Here is a 13,272-nt window from a genome sequence, read left to right on the forward strand (position 1 = left end):
ATATTTTTTCCCGTCGAGTCTTCTCAAAGGAGCAGCCCCCCGTCGTTAGCACATCGTGGGTCCTGGGTTCGAAATCCGGAATAGGCATGGGCGTTTGTGGCTGTCCATTCATCAATTTCATCATGTCATCACTCATCCAGATCTTGGTAAATTAGCCAAAAGTGGCACGAAAAGCGAGTAAAATAATGCAAATCAATCAATCTTGTCAAAGTAATTCGGTGTTCCGAATAGTTCCTTCGGGATGCACAAATGTCCTGGAATCGGATGGGACATATATTTAAATGCTATTTTTACAAAACAATCTAACACTACATTGAACTACTCCGTCTCCATAATGCAAGAGTTAACGAGATACAGACGGTACTGCAAACATCTTTGACTTCACGATGGCGCCGCCGTCTGCTAGCAGTGCTGAATTTCAGTTACGATTCTCTACCATTGTATAGTAACCTGCTTACTACAAAGAGTCAGCGCTTGGGTGCCTATCTGTTCAGTCCGCAGTTTTCTAATAAAGTTCCCACACAATGTGTGATGTAAATGGCAATTATGTTGTACATATATATACACCTTTATCGGGTCCAGCCCCCCCCCCCCCTCCCCAAGAAGCTACCGGTCAGTATTGCACCGGATTTTCACGTACGGAATATAGGAACCCTAATTGAACCAAAAGTTGAACCGCCCTTACGTGAGCTATATATACGCCCATGGTCCGTGCCCTCCCTTATCTTTCAGAACTTTGGAGCAGTAAACCCACACATTTGCGCCAACTTACATGGGCCTGGGGGACCGAGCCCACCCAATAATATGTAGAGTTATTATTTACTTGTTATCATGATTTGTGGATTGTTTGTTAAAAGTAAATAAGAATTTTTTGAAAAAATAATAATTGAGGATGCATTGTTGGTGTACACTTTATTCGTCTCCCCTTACGCCAGTCAGGTGGCTTGTGCTGTACAGCCTTATCGACAAGTGTCGATTTTATTGGGTGAGGGATGAGTGGGGGTTACCAAACACAACTCAGTTCAGTGTTTCAAAAAAATACTCTGGCTAATGTTAGAAAGGGAAGATTTAGTTTTTTTGTGAACTTGTAACTTTAAATGTTTCAGTTCACCCAATACTTGTCAAATGTTGGTGTCCTTGAACCCACAGGATAACAAGCACTGTAAGTGTGCTAAAACAGCACACTACGACTGATTACAGTTATCATACATACAAAAGTAAGTTATTTATGGGCAAACTTTTGCTTCATAGATAGGTGTAAGTGGCCTAGAGAGGGAGATAGTTCTAACGGTTTTGTCAGCTATGCCGATTTTTACGTGATACGGGGGTTACTGGAAAAGTTTCTGCAAACTACCACCAACAGTGGCGCTAATGTTCCGCTATTATAAAAATTGGAAGAATATACCTTTTTTATGTTTAAATTATCTTTGATTGTTTGTTTAAGCCTATTCGTTTATTTTTCACAGCAGTTTGAAGAAGTAGTTTCGCATGAGAAATGGAAATTTCTCGTAAACACTTTCGGGCAATGATTTTTTATGATTTCAAATGTAGTTTAACACCGAAACAATGCATCGAGCGACTTCATTTGGCTTTTGGGGATGAAGCACCATCCAATAGGACTGTGTACAATTGGTTTTCCGAATTCCAGCGTGGTCGCACATTTCTCAATGATGAATTTCGTGAAGGTCATCCATCCACGTCTGTTGTTGCCAGTAATGTTGATGCTGTGCGTGAAATGATTGAGAGCAGTAGCGAAGCGTAGTCTTACGAAGGAGGCAAGCAATGTTTCAGTACAACAAAACATGTAGTACAACGACATGCCGAGGGGAAAGATTCAAGGTTTATAGCCTCATTTACCCAGTCGCTGGATTTGTCAAAATATCGTAATAAAGTGACTGTACTAAAAATAAACCATATGATCCGCAAACGTCACATTTACTTTTTTAAAAAAATCCAGGTAACGTTATTCATATGATATTAAACGTTTTGCATATGCGAACTTTCCGCATACGACTAAAGGGAGACGGAATTTCTTACTTACTTATTAGTACCTTTATTTGTTCATTATTATTTAATATGGTCAAACGGTGACCAAACCGATTTAGATAAAAAAAAAAATGGGAATCATTTGTTTATTTTACGCTGCATGATGTAATTTAGTATTTTTGGGCACCCTAAAAACCGCATTGGAGTAACTTAAACACTAAATAAAAAGTTAAACACAAACAATAAAAAATTCATTTCAAAGCAAAGAAACACATGCATAGACGATGTACTCACCACAATAAATTTCAAACTCTTGGTCCATTGGATGCCACCCTTAGTGACGATATTCATACTCCATTCTTCTTTTCTTCTCTAGAAAATGTTTAAGCACACAATCGTAAAATTTAGTTTCATCCATTTTGAGTTCCTTTAATAGTTCCTTCTCAATGGACAAATGAGCAAGGGCTGACAACCTTTCCTGACCCATGCTGTTCCTGGCGAATGTCTTGATACGTTTCAGCGGTGTTGGTCGACCCCCTTCCACGATTTTCATTTTAACACTTATCTCTCTCGAGCTAAACGAAGCAATTTTCAATTGCTCAATAATACACCCGCACTTCACATCAACCGTTCCTAAATACGCGTTCATTCCGATAAATTCACAGCACAAAACACGAAGCAACAAACACTCACACTATCCCACGCGCTTTCCACAACTGCAAATGCAAGCATCCACACAAGATCACTTTGAAAATCACTGAAACAACAGAAAGTGATACCAACCTATTTCCTTAATTTTATCCGTCACAAAGGAAAGATATATCAGTTTGGAGATAAAAATTACGCGGAGGAATCAGAATCATTTCAGCAGAACGAGTATGTACATTAATATTTAAGTAATAAAGTGTCATTCAATGGCGTGCCCGGGGCGAAGGGGGGGGGGGTGGATGGTAGACATAACCCCCTTTTGGCCCAGTATATCTAAGAAAAAACATCAAAGGAAGGAAAAGATGACAAAATGGGGACCGTAAAAAGACCCTGGGAACACCACTTGCGTCATAATAATAGAACTTAAAACATATTCGGGCCTCCCCGATGGCGCAGTGGTAGTGTCGTCGCCTTGTAATCAAGGGGTTCCGGGTTCGATACCCGGTGGAGGCACAAGTGTTTCAGATCCCATTTTAAACTGTAGGTCCAGTCCCGATTAGCCTTACTGTGCATAAAGTGGACTTAAAACAACAAATCAATCAATCAATCAATCATTAAAATATATTCTTGTGCTCATAATATGCAGAATGTATACGATTTACTTCTATGCCATGTACAAATATCAGTAGATAGTTCTTTCTCAGATAGCTTTATTTTCACCCCAAGTTTTATTCAAAAGCAGTCAATTTATTGATTGTAAAATTTGTGAAAGAGCTCACTTGAATTACTGCGTAAATAATTTGGCAGTTGCAAACACTGGTAGCGGTCAACACTTCTGGCGTAATTTGAGCTGGACCGACCAGGAAGCAGGGTGCAGGACCAAGGTCCGTCCAATCTTCCCTCCCTCCCTGAGAAAACTCTTCACGGGGGTGCAGAAATTCCACTGCCCCAACTCCCAATGTCAACTTTTTTTAAGCGTTTTACATTTCGCGAAATCTAAAATAATTTGTAATATAATATGATATATATGAAATTTAGAACAGTGATAATAACTTCTTTTAGTTATTTTATGACTAACAATTATTATTATATTTGCGATCTTGTTTACGTGTTCATGAAGACAAATATTCGTTACTAGATTTTGCTGGCAACGTACCCATAGATGAATCCTTCTGCTTTCGGTTGAACTCGGCTATTTTCGGGAATCACGCAAGCTCGGAAAGCACAGCTTTTTGTAGAAGCTTTGTGGACGGGTTCCACCAGAATTTTACGCTTCGCCATGTGACTCCTTCGGAGGCCTTATTTTCCCGCAGAACGGCTGCAAGCATTGAGGCTGGTGCTTGCTACAGAGCTGCTGGGGAAGTTTGCGACCGCATTTTTTCGCGAAATCGAGTGCGATGGAAACTAAATACGGTTAGAACATTAAGTACATTAAATGATATTCGAATTATGCAAGCAGTGCTTGCATTGCTCGTACTATATCTTCGCCTCTGATTGAGAGAGATCAGCATGTGACATACCGTGAGATTCAGGCATCCTTGAACATTGACATGAAAACAATACATACGATTTTGCATGATCATCTGAACGTACGGAAATTTTCAAGCTGTTGGATCCCACACAACTTGACCGAAGCTCAAAAACAGGCTCGTGTAAATTGGTGTAACGAAATGTTCAAAAAATTCAACCGAAGCATTGTACTACATCGTTACAGGGGACGAAACTTGGATCTATTCATACGAACCCGAAACTAAACATCAATCCACTGTTTGGGTGTTTCAAAGTGAGCCGAAACCAACAAAAGTTGTTCGTTTGAGGAGTACTGCCAAGCAAATGATTGCTTGTTTCTTCGGTTATACCGGACATGTGGTAACAATAGCTTTAGAAGATTCAAGGACTGTAAATGCTGAGTGGTATACAACAATTTGTTTGCCATAGGTCATCAATGAATTGCGTAAAACAAACCCAAATCGTCGCATTATTCTTCACAACAACGCCAGTCCCCACTCAGCACACCAAACTGTTGATTTTTTTGTCCAGTAAAAATGTCGAATTAACGACTCATTGTCTGTACTCTCCTGATTTATCACCTAATAACTTCCAGCAGCCCTCATAAGTGTGTTAATTTGAATTTGAATTTAAAATTTTGGGTGCGTCAGCACTAAGGCAATTTTCACCAGTCACATTATACGGGATCCAGCCCCTTATCGTTACACATAACAACTCTAACGTTGCATAACTAAAATCATAAAATATTCTAACCTTTCTTTAAAAGCTGAGGCTGTAAAGGAGCACTCAGCACAAATAAGGACAAAACACAGGACAACACAAACAAAATTATACTGGCCATGGGGCCTGTCGCCAGAGCCGCGTTGGTCTGCAGTCCAGGGTGTACTACATGGAAGTGAGGTTGACTATTGGGTGCACTACGTGGAAGGAGAACCCCTTACACCCCATAAGTGTGTCAAGTAAGGCCAAGCAGGGGCAGTTAAGATAATCCCACCAGATCCACGAAAATATGGAGAGCTTCGCTTCAAACATCAGTGCCGCCTATGAAAAGCAAAGTAACAATTTCAGCAAGAGTGAGGTGCTGAATTTAATCATAGGCTAATCTCCAATTAATAAGGGTTTCAAAATGTGTAACAGTGAGACCAGAGGTGATGATAGAGAAGGAAATGCCTTGAGAACTTGAAGGTTTTACAGAGGAAGCCCTGGAGAGAACCCAGAAGTTCATATATAACCAAATTACAAAGGTCACAATCCTGCCAAACAAACTAGAGCTCTGTCTAGGTGCTTCATTCCCATTTAGGCAAAGGATCTTCGAAGAGTGACCTGAGAGATACCAGATGGCGCAAAAGTCATTTTACTCATACACAAATTCAAGTTTATACACAAAATTCAAGTATACATATAAAATACAAGTAAATACATAAAATTCCAGTTTCAGTGGTTTTGTTCCAAGTGTCCTCCACTGTTTGCAATACATTGTGTGCAACAATCAACAACAGAATTGCAAATATGATGCAGTAAACTTGTATCATTGTTGATGACATGAAACGCATGGATAATGGAATCTTTCAGTGCATCCAAATCTGCCAGTGATTATGAGTATACCATATCCTTAACAATTCCCCACAAAGCAAAATCGCATGGCCTGAAATCACAAGAACGTGAAGGCCAATCAATGGTACCACAGCGTCCACTCTTCAAATGTCATGTAATAACAAACAACCATACTACAAGAAGCCAGAAACTCGACTGTCGACAAAAGAATAACAAGTGCACTGTTTCCAGTGTCACACAACAATGTTACCAAACGTATACCTAAAAAATATTACTTAGCACAAGAAGCACACATACACTATCGTAATACTATTATCAATGTGCTTTTTGTGTAAACTGACTTTTGCACCACCCTGTATATCCAGTAACTAAAGTAAATTTCCAATTGTCTGAAATAGAGGAAATAACTTTCCAGAGTGAACTGAAATCTGTGCGAGCATTGAAGACAAGATGCAAATCACCAGCAGTGATAAGATACTAGATATGCCTGTAACTTGTATAATTGATACTGCTTGATACTTAAAAATTATAGATACTAGAGTTTGGAATCCAATTAAGAATTAACCGGTAGCAGGCCCATACCCAGGATTTTTATGAGGGAGGGGCCAGATCTGTGTTTGTCTATGCATATACCTAGGTATACAGTGTGCCTTCTCCAGGTAGACAAGGCCATAGTGCAGGAGCAAAAGTGAAAAAAGGAGAGGGGCAACACTCCCCATGCTCCTCCAATTGCTGCCACTGCTGGAATCCTTGCATCAATGGTTATAAAACTAAAAGTACCCAATATCACAGACTGAAGATTTCTGGAGCCTGCCTCTCTCCACAACAAACACATTCATTTATGCAAGGGCAAAATTCAAATGTTTACAAATTTAAAATATATCGTCGATGTTATTTTCGTATTTTTTTGTATGTTCACAATTAAAAAAACGAGTTACATCAAAATTCAGCTTACTCAATTTTGCGTTAAGCTATTGTAACTAATTTATCTCAAGTCATGCCTTCTATTTTTAATCGCAGCAAGAACAAAAAAAAGTACACTGAAATTCTATAAATAAAAAACGGATGGTCCAATCATGATGAAACTTTAGTACAGTGCAGGCAGAAAGGTTTTAAACACAATTCTTAATTTTCGGATTTTTAAAGTTTGTCAAAAAATAGTTCTTATCAATTTTGGGGAACACTCTTTTTCTTAGTATAGGATAGACCTACAAATACAATATTGGTGTTGTTGTGAAGCTTTTTGCATATATTTTTAAAATCCATTATCATTGTCGATTCACATTGCAAAACAGATTTTATTGAGATGTTTATGCAATGGAGTTAAGATGTATGTGGAACGTGAAAACACCGCACACAGCAATGTCCGTTGAACCATGGAAACTGTAGGCTGTCCTGAGAGTCAGGGTGTACGGTGTTGCCATGTTCCCATGAAAAAGTGCAAAAAAACGTATGCATTATATCCAGGACCCGCTACCCCGGAGTCTTCAACCCATGGCCCGTAGAGGCCTTTGCCGTGGTCTGTGCGCATTTGAAAAATTAAGCACTTAACATAAAAAAAACGGATTAAGTAAATGGCAGATGGCAACATCTTACAGTTCTCAATACCATAGTGTAACTTTGTGGCACGTGAGGTTCATTGAAATTGTTAATGTGGCCTGCACTGTCTGACGAGTTGAAGACCCCTGCCCAACCCCAATATAGACACATGCAAATTACAATTTATTAATTACACTGTTCTACAAAAAAAACTTTTTTCTTTTTTCTGGAGGAAAAAGTTCTGATTCCTATTGCAAATTTTGGGCTGGTTTTACGAGTAATCGTGATTATAATTTTATCTAAAATTCTTGCAATTTTAAGGTGAATACTGAGTCAACTCGTGGAATAATTTAATCGTCCTTTCTCAAAACCTAGTATATTATGTTTAAAGTTATGTGATATGTGACATAATATTCGCACACAGAATAGTTATGTAATACTTATTTTCAAAAAATATAGGTAATAAAATGTTTGCAATTTATATTGCATATAACATTATATCCATGCTCTTTTTCCCCTGTCTCTTAGATATGCTTGAATCTCTGGATTTGCTGAAGTTCTCTAATTTGATGTCCCACTAAGTACCTTTCTTTCGCTTTGCTGGTGAAAGACGAGGCAATTTGTTTGAAACACACTTAAATCTTCTTCCAGTTGTGTCCATAGCCTTTACAAATTGTTTCTTAAGGCCTAGCTTGGTGTGAAGAGGGGGAAGATCAACATCACATGCTGTATAATTTTTCTCCCACTTGTCAATTTCGTTGAGACCAATTCTTTTCTGTGCAGTGGTTCTTCTGTCATGGGTATACCACTTGCAGAGGAAGCAGGTATACTTTGTGTAGCCATGTTGCATTCCCAATATCATTGCAACTATCTTGAAGTCGCCAAATATCTTCCACTTTGCTCATTATATTCCGTGGATTTCTTCTAATATCCCTGGACCTCAAGGAAATCGGTAAGGATGGAAAATATTGGATTGATCTTGCCTAGGATAGGGACAGGCTTGTGTTGCTGCAGCCATAAGCCTTTGGGCTTAAGAAGCTAGAGAGTTAGAAAGTTAGCTTCTAATATCTCACTGGTTTCTTTGTGACATCAGAAGAACGTATGAATGTTCATTAAACCACTAACGTCGTTGTGATCAGTATGTGCTCAATTTCAAAATAGGCATGTTTGCCTAAATTTAGTAATGTTTGTGCTGGGGTGGAGATTATATTGGTCGATTCCAAGGTAATGTTTGTAGTACTTCTTCATGATAGATCGAATCCTCTTCTTCTGCCTTGCAAAAGCCAACTCTCCACTCTATAGATGTAGCAGAAGCTATCTGGTTGATTTCGACAGGCAAAGTATATCAACTTAAACAAAAGCTACAAACACAATGCTTAGAATTTTGACAATATCTTGCAGGTACATCATGTAGCTTAGTAACAGAACTGCCAACATCTGAAACAGAAGCAGATGTTGCCAACTGCTCATCTGACAATTCCCTGCATAACTAAAAAAAATATCCCTGATACAGGCGCGGCTCGTGCATTATTTACCCGGGTGTTCACTGAAGTCATGTGACATATATTCAGTTTCCGCAAAATAAACTTCCTTCGCCTAACAAAAGGATGGGGGGGCGGGCTTAAAAGATTTGTCCAGAATTTTTTTTATCTGGGAGTATAAGGTTTTGTATTAGGGGTGTGCGAATAAATTTAGGGCTGAAACTACAATAAATTGTGCCTTTATGAAAAAAGTTGAGTTTTGTTGGAATGGACGTCCTCAAGTAGGGGCAAGTAATATATTTTTTCCTCAGGAGGAGCAAAAAACACTCCTTCAGTCTGAAGTTACTGCAACGCTTTTATAATAATTACCAAAAATTACTGTGACTGAAATTAAATTATATGCGTGTAATATATAATTTTTGGTTTACATTCAATTTCCATGGGGGGCTGCCCCCTTTTCCCCTTCCGGACGTCCATGCCGACTAATCAGAACTGGTCCTACATTTATTAAAGGGAAATGGCAACTAATGGCATGTGCATACTAGAAATCGAACCTGAGACCCTTTCATTGATACAAGATAGCTTTGTTCAAATTTGGGGCTGGTCGACCAGCACACGCTTTTTTTCAGTGGACAAGGAAGTTTGTTTAAGTTAATTATGTGCATTTCTATCGGTCATTTCTTACCTGCGCGGACAGCAACGCCTACACTGCATCAAATGACATAACCTAGGTAAAGTCCATCCCTCGCTTCACTCGCAGCATCACTTAATACTTTCCAACAAGTATCCAAGCACTTCAAAAACTAACAGGCTTGAGACGATTGACACCGAGCGACAGCAAGTCACGTCTTCGCGCCATTCTTTCTCTTTCGCGAACCCGAAGTGTTTCCACCTTTAAGGAAAAACCTCTGAATGCATGCACGAGCTATTTTGGTAATGTATCTCCTTTATTCTAATTCATCGCATCTTATTCCAGCTTTTATTTGTTTCCACTCATCCATCTCTGCCACAATCTTGCATTTATTCCAAGAAGTTCGGTACAAAAATGATACAAAGAGAATATTGAATATGTAATGTGTGCGCTTCAAACATGAACCGCACACAGCAACACTGGAAGGGAGGAAGCCGCGAGATCGGAGCCTTGTCCCGCGCCTTCTGCGAGAGAACGAACTGCGCATGACCGTTGGGTGGCACATAGGTTCTTCAAATCTCACCTTCCATGTATTTTGTCCTATACCCTCCTCGAGCTTCTGCTCCCGCACGAAGCTTTCACAATGGCAAGAGCTGTCCTGTGGGGGTTCAACTGAGGGTCTGTATCAGGGCGGCCGAATCGCGGTTTCTTCTTCTCAGCAAAAGAGTTCACCGTATTACGGGCACAAATACATGACTTATTGTGTAGAATTTTTAGCGAAATAATGTGAAAATGTAAAGACATTGTTTATTGTTCATTCTCGAGGTGATTATCGTATATTACTGGGGGTTCACTGATCCTGTGCGCTATAGGGCCAACCGCGCCTGCCCTGATAGCAAAATTCTAATTACAGATTTGAATTTCCCATACCAAATTCCTTCAGGAAAACTTATTTTCACATAAGAAATAAAACCTTTGTAGAACAGTGTTATCAACGACATAGTTCAAGGTTTAGGAGTTATAGCTTTTTTTGGGACTTTTTAAATCTCTGCTTGTTAATATTCCACAGTAACAATGGGTAAATTGTTCTGCAATTCGAGTATGTTATACCATCATATATATACTAATAAACAATAAAGACAGAACTGAAATATCGTGTGTATTTTTCAAGAAATTGCACATTAATTGCTGCTTCATGGTGCTGGTCAATATAATAATCACCCGTCCTCGATAGAAATACCTGCGTGGTCGACATATTGACTATCCTTCCACTAAAGTTAAGTGTAATATTGTAAATTTCTTGTCAACAATAAAACTTGGAAATAAAATTTATATTTATATTATTAATCAAGATTTTGGTTCAAGAACAGAAATGGTGCACCCAGAATAGCAATTTTATTAGAAAACACTACAAGAAAATAATGTACCACTGCTGTACCTGAACCAAACTGTAAAAAATAATATACATGAATTTTATTGCCAAGTTTTATTGTTAAACAATACATTTGTAAGATTACACTTTGCAATGCAATGTGACATCTACGTGGGTCGTTCAATATATAAGTTTCCGTATGCTGTAAAACATTTTATTTTTAAGATACATTAGAAAACTATACATATATGTGTATGAGGATCCTTCCTCACTTCTCCACATAATCCCCATAGAGATTCAGGCATTTGTCCCACCGTTGCTCCAATTTGTCCATACCCTTTGCAAGAAAATCAGGGCTCTGGCTATTGAGCACTATTCTCACATTCCGCTTCACTTCTTCATCTGTTTCGAAACGGTAACCTTGCAATCCAGACTTTAACACAGGAAAAAAATATGGAAATCACTCGGTGCTAAATCGGGACTGTATGGAGGGTGGGGCAGCGTTTCCACCCCAATTCTTCAATTTTGTGTTGTGTTTGCACTGCTGAGTGGGGGCGAGCGTCATCGTCAAGATGAATGACACCAGCTGACAGGAGACTTGGTCGCTTATGTCGAATTACGTTTTTCAGTTTATGCAATGTTTGACAATAACGGTCAGCATTAATTGTTCTTACTCGTTCCAAAAAGTCCATAAGCAGAACGCCCTTAGCATCCATGCTTCTGAACTCCTTGTGACGAGAGCCCGCGTTTTCCGAACAAGCATTTACTTTTCGCTCTCGAGAGCATGCGCCTTCACGTGATAACGAATCGATTGTTGTTCCTTGTAGACGAAGGATGGCGCTTGTCAACCATGTGCTTCTTTTTAATGGCATTGCTTTATAGAATATTTTATAGCACACGGAAACTTATATATTGAACGTCCCTAGTATAAATGAAATTTTAAAAAAAAGTAAAATAGGAAAAACTGCAAGAAAAGAAAGTTAAACTATCCGTTATATAATTTATTATTATTAATGTTGGCTTTAATCAGGGCTCGAAAACTAAAAATTTCAGCTTGGCGACTGTGATCTTTTGTTGTTAATATTGCCGTTTCTTAAGTTTCAGTGTACGAAACTTTGAAGATTCAAAGTTCAAATTGCAGTACAGCGTAAGTTAGCAAATGGATTTTTTTTATCAACGTTGTGAACATTCTATAGAATCAGTAACAATTTCTTACTCTTTGTCCCCCAATCCCCCCATTTCCCCGCTTTCTCACATAATTTAGCGATGCTTTGAATACGGTGATGCTTAGCTTATAGACTGATTGATCTGCTTTATTTTACTTCGCTTTTTGTGCCACTTTTGGCTAATTTGCAAAGATGCTGATGAATAATGAAATTGATGAATGGACACTCGCAAACATCCAAGCCCAGTCCGGGATTCGAAACCGGGACCCCTGGCATCGTAGCGCAATGTGCTAACCACTCTGCCACAGAGGCTGGCTCAGCTTCTCATACAGGGAGGTTATTTCAGTCGTTTACCGCGACAGAAAAGTGGTCACGCAATTATGAGAGACAGGATCTCTTGAACCTAAGAAACGTGTTGTATTGCTGTTGAAGGTCATTTTCAACATCTTTGCTTATTTCAATTTTAATTGTAACTGTAATTGTGAAAAGTGGAAACATTACAAAACAAGCTGTTTCTGTTACGGACTTCCTGTAACGCAATTTGCCGGGACCTGTTGCATGAAGAGGCCGCTAACCGGCCGGGGCTGTCGCAGCAAACAACTGAAATAACCTCCCTGTAGTATCCACAATTACTAGTAGGTGGTTTCCTGGCGCCTGATTTTCAGAGCTGGTGCCTAGCTCTGAAGATTTTTCAAGCACTGGCTTTAATGTTGAATTGTGCTTTAATTAACACTCTTTATTTTCTTAGCTCCATACGCTCTCAATTACTTTATTTCTTTCTCATGAATAACTGCTTCTGTATCAAGGTAAGATCTTCGAAGGTAATAAAATGTCCATGACGTGCCATGAGGAGTAGCTAGTCTAGCAGAAATAGATCAATCAATCTCACATCTCTTAATTATTTTCAAATTACAATATTTATTGTCTTGTTGAAGCCACAGTTCATATGCAATCCTTTCTTTTCATGTGCTTCTCTTCCCTCGGTGTGATCAGTGGGCAAAGATGGAAGGAGCTGCCCTAGCTGGCTTTTCCTCCACCTCAGAAGTACCAGGTAGAAACAGCTGCCGGAAGGGAAATGGAAGATTTCTGCCTCTACCTTCCTTGCCCCCTCACCCAGCTGCGATGGTTGAAAGGTTGTGCTTTGTTTCCCCTCGATTCCTTTGTAAATCCTTTAAAGAACTCTGCAGTACTTACATTCTCTGTATTTACACCACAACTTTTTACACATTGTACACTTCGCAACATCTTATTTGACTGCCCCGAAAGAATTCTAAGTCCTGAAATCGTAAACTTAGCAACATTGCACTTCAGCTCCAGGTGAGAGTAGCCAACTTTGAGTAGGTCCTTCCACTAGACGATAAACGCTGCGGTGATAGGTTTTCAATT

The sequence above is a fragment of the Lepisma saccharinum genome, chromosome 3, assembly GCF_977018435.1.
Source record: "Lepisma saccharinum chromosome 3, izLepSacc3.1, whole genome shotgun sequence".
In the NCBI taxonomy this organism is placed as follows: Eukaryota; Metazoa; Arthropoda; class Insecta; order Zygentoma; family Lepismatidae; genus Lepisma; species Lepisma saccharinum.